The sequence below is a fragment of the Callorhinus ursinus genome, unplaced genomic scaffold (assembly GCF_003265705.2).
Source record: "Callorhinus ursinus isolate GAN/ISIS: 27379988/994484 unplaced genomic scaffold, GSC_fseal_2.0 scaffold24, whole genome shotgun sequence".
Classification (NCBI taxonomy): domain Eukaryota; kingdom Metazoa; phylum Chordata; class Mammalia; order Carnivora; family Otariidae; genus Callorhinus; species Callorhinus ursinus.
The window spans coordinates 2992831-2997341 of NW_027397086.1; the positions used below are offsets into that span (position 1 = coordinate 2992831).

At 59.1% G+C, this 4511-nt stretch overlaps 1 long non-coding RNA gene across 1 annotated transcript; it reads left to right on the plus strand.

Moving 5' to 3' along the window:
• Window positions 1-449: 449 nt before the first annotated feature.
• Window positions 450-1766, plus strand: LOC141374948 (uncharacterized). The gene is made up of 3 exons (XR_012382168.1): window positions 450-468; window positions 1428-1522; window positions 1637-1766. It is a non-coding gene; the product is annotated as an uncharacterized lncRNA (long non-coding RNA).
• The last annotated feature ends 2745 nt before the right edge of the window (window positions 1767-4511 follow it).

A 4511-nucleotide genomic window follows, 5' to 3' on the forward strand; every position in this document is an offset into this window, starting at 1 on the left:
GTTGGGGTGGGGAGTCCTGAGTCGGCTGCACCCCTGCCGGGGTGTTGGGAGAGCCTGTTCCTTGGGGAACCCACACCCTACCTTTCTGCTCAGCTCTGCCCTGCCCACCCTGCCCTGCAAATCTAGGAATCTTGCCAGAGCCATGCAGGGCTGAGGGGGGCGGAGCGGGGCGGTGAGGGTCTGCATGAATAAATACAGTTCCTCTTGGAGGGAAGGGAGAGATGGAGAAGCTCCAGCCTGGAAGCCCAAATGCTGGCTACCCTGCTGATCACCCTCTAGCAGAAGTTCCTTCGTGCTCCAAGTGCCTGGAGGCTTGAGCATTTTTTGGTCTGCTTGTTTGTTTGTCTGCTTGTTTGGGGGAGGGAAGGAGGGGCTTAAACAATCTTATGACCTTATTATTATTATCCTTGTTTTACAGATGGGGAAACAGGGGCCCAGGGAGGTGAAAGCAACTTCCCACAGCCAGTGGTGAGGGACCCAGGACCCAAACCCAGCCGGGGGAGGGGGGGAATGAGGCCTGAACCCCGAGGGGGCTGTGGGGTAGGGCCACCTGGGGAACTGGTTAGAGAACAGGGTCTCTTCTGCTCCCTGGGGCCGTCCTGGGGCATTCCCAGGTCACCCCGATCAACAGGCCGGTCCTTCAGGTGTGACAGTGATTCTCGGGGAGAAAGAGACAGGCCAGGGGCCCGAGGTAGTGGGAGAGAGCCTCTGGCGGGGGCAGGGGGCCCAAAAGACACCCCAACATACATAGAACACACACACACCGCACATATAAATACAACACACACCACACATACTGCACACACTCATCACACACAGCGCACACGCACACGCGCACGCGCGCGCACACACACACACACACACACACACACACTACTATAGGCTTTCTCCTGGTCTTGACATCCAATTTGGAGAAGGTCTTCTCCGCCTTCAGATTGTTGAAAATGTCATTATTAGGAATAATAATTTAAAAATAATAAAATGAGAGCAAACCATCACGAGACCTCGTGTGTCGGGGAACTGGCTGAAGGCTTTGGTGGACCCCTCCCTGAGTCCTCACAACCATCCTGGGAAGCAGGTGCCACCGTTATCCCCATTTGCATGGTTAGGAACCTGAGGGTCCAAGGATTCTGAGCTGTCACTGAACACGGGTCAGCCTGTCTCCAAAAACCACACTGTGAATGTTCCCTTTGATGCACAAACAACAAAACTGAGAACAAAAGCCCTGCCTTGCTGCAGACAGAGCTCTGGGCTTCCTACCACCACCTCCCTGCTGACTTAGGCTCCATGTGTGGACGTGAGGTTTGGGGGACCCCTCTGGTATGGGGAGGCAGGTTGGAGGGGAAAGAGAGCCAGAGCCCGGGGGCCACGGAAGATGTAGACGGGCAAGAGGAAGCGGCTTGCTACTGATATCCCTCCCCTTACAGAACACAGACATTCCCACTTCCTCACGGAAGGACCAGGACAGCCCAGGCTGGGTCCCATCTCCAGGCCTTGACATCCCCAGGCTTGGGGTAGCCAGGTGAGGGCTTCCTTCCCCTGGAGGGATGATGGCTGGGTCCCTGCTTTCCCTGAGGCCACCTCTCCCCCCAGAGCTGGTCCTGGCAGAGCCCTAACCAGCTTCTCCCTTTGGAAGGGGATGGAGCCCCCACGACCACCGGCTGCTCCCTGTGTGTTCATCCAGTTCAGTGGTCCTTCTGATGTCAGTAACAGCACCTGCTATAGAAGGCCCGCTCTCCTCGGCAGCCCCCAGAGGACAAGCCTGGACACAACCTCGATGCCCAGCCCCTGGGGATCGGATGACTGTGCGCAGGAACACGTGCACAGGGAAATACCATGAGAAAGAACTTGGAAAGGAGACCACAGTGCGTAAAAGAAAACAAATGGCCAAACAGGATGTGCAGCATTGCCCGACTTCCACACAAGATTTCTATGTGCTTGTATTGACAGAAAAATCTGGAAGACTTTGTCCTGAACTCTTGGCACTGATTATCTGGGGAGTGGAATTGCGAGGTGTTGGGAGGGAGGTAATTTTACTATTTTCTCGATACCTTCTGTATTGTACCAATGAAGATCTTTCATTTTTGTAATTAAAAAAATAAGCACATGTTGGTGGGGGTGGGTAGGGAGCGGGGTATCCTGAGTCTCTGCACCCTGGCTTTGGGCAAGAGTGGGCAGCTTCCTCTGCAGGGCTGGGCTGTTTCCTCCTTCCCTGAGGCCCCGACTGGGGCCCTACGTACCGCTTTTAACATCGCTCCCCTAAGTTGGGACCAAGGGGCCTTCTGACATGAACCACAGAGCCTTGGCCTTGAGAAGCCTAGAATCTGGGACAGGTGGGCCTGTAATCATCATGATGGGGGGTGGCACCTATAAGTGCTCCAAATGCATGAACTCATTGCACTCCAACGGTAGCTGGGTGACGACTTGTCTCATTTTACCAATGAGGAATCAGTCTCAGAGAGGGGCCCTGGGGAACAGACCTGGCCCGGGGCCCTGAGGGTTTGTGCCCCAGCCTGCCTCTTCAGGGACAGAATGGTCTGGCCACTGAGCCTCAAGTCATCCCCAAGGAGCAAGAGAGACACCAGGCAAGGAGAGACACCAGGCAAGGAGAGTGGGTGTGGTGTTGGAAGGCAATCCAGCGATGGGGCTGCCCCCACATGCCCAGTGCCGTGCAGTGCGCGTGCTGATTTGGTCCTGGAAGGAGGTACCATGGGCTCCATCTGAAGGTCGGACAGGGGATGGGGGCCAAGGTCACCATGCCGGCCAGTGTCATGACCTGCGTTCGAGTCCATCTCCCTCAAAGCCCTGGTGGCCAGCACCAGCCCCCGGCCAGTGCTGTCTTTGGGGCCCACACAGTGCTTGGCACGGAGCACGTGCTTGATACACAGTTAGCTTCCCTCCTTGTCCCGGTTTTGCCAGGGTGACCTTGGCCATGCCAGCCTCGGTTTCCGTTATCTGTGCAGGGAGGGAGTTGCCCTGGGGGGGGGGTCCTAGCTCCCCTCACAGCCCCAACATCCTAGACTTCCACCTCAGAGGCCAAGAGGGGCTGGTGGTGGGATCTCCCAGGGCTGGGGCAAATCCGGGGGCCACGGCTCTTTTCTGGGGTGACTGAGGAAAGCCCTGCAGACGGCCCCCAGCACCCCCAGTGCAGCAGCCCTGGCCAAGCCCGGCTCTCCACCTCCACCCTCCACCATGCGGAGCCCCCCAAGAATCAGGCCCCACCCCACCGGTGCCCAGAGCGCCCTGAAAAATCTCTCCCTGGCACTCCTTCCCCGACACACAGCCCCAGCTCTGCTGCGGGGCGCTGAGCGAGGGGGAGAGGAGAGCGCCCAGCGAGCCGGCAGGCGAGAGAGAGAGAGAGAGAAATAGAGAGAAATGCAAATGTTTTTTATCCTCCTTTCTTTTAAATGCTGAAACCAGCCTTGACAGCCTCTGAAAATAAATGGCACCGACTCGCTGGGATTTCAAATTCCGTGATTAAGGGCTGAAGCAAATACTTTTCCCCTCCCCCCGCCCCCGCCCTCCCTCCGTGGGCTGCTAGAGCGGCTCGCGGGGCCGGGGACAGCTTTTTGCGAGGCTGCCAGGAGCTCTGATACGCAGCCTCCCGCCGCCGCCGCCAGCGCCTCTGCTCCGGGCTCTCGGGCTGTTTATCAGGAGCGCTCACGCCGGCAGCGCGAAAGCCGCTTTAAATCCCCTCCCGAGCCCCGGCCGCCCCCTCCCCGCGCCTGCACACCGCGCACGGGCACGCACACGTGCGCACACACACGCACAGAACACACACACACACGCACATGTGCGCAAAGGCACAGACGCGCGCGCAAGCTCACGCGCAAGACACGCAAACACATGTGCGCGCGCACACACACATGCACACAGCACACACACGCACGTGTGCACACCGCACAGTGCACCCGCACACACCTAGCCCGGAGGTCTCCGCCTGTTCTCCGAGGGAAGCCGCAAAGCTGTGGGGATGAGGGAGAAGGGGAGGGAGGAGGGAATGCACAGGGGAGGGGCAGGGGGCCAGGAGGAGAGAGGGTTGTCCTGGGGTTCTCAGTTGGCAGGAGCTGCCTTCCTTTGGGTGGCCTAGAGTGGGGGCAGCTTTGATGCAGCAGGAGCTGAGGCTCCCCCGCCTTAACTGCTCTCCTTCCACCCCTCCAGCCCACCAGCCCCTGCGGCTCCAGGTGCCTTGTCTTCTAACTTCCTGCCCAGATTCGTGGGCACCGCTGTCAGGTCCCCAGAGGTCCTGCTGCCAGGAGTCCTGGCTGCTGAGGGGCCAGACCAGCTCTGGAGGGGGTGCCTTCTCGGGGGTCTGGATTCCTCATCTGGAAAATGAGGGGCTTGCGCAGGACAGGCCTCCGGTGCACCCAGCCAGTGCCAGGCGGAGCGAGGGTCCATCAACTCCTGGGGCCTCACCTGTGAGGAGGCTGCTGATAACCACCCCCTTTCCCAGGGCTGAAAGCTGGGGCCCATCGGGGGGTGGCACGCAGCTGGAAAGGGGGGACAGTCAG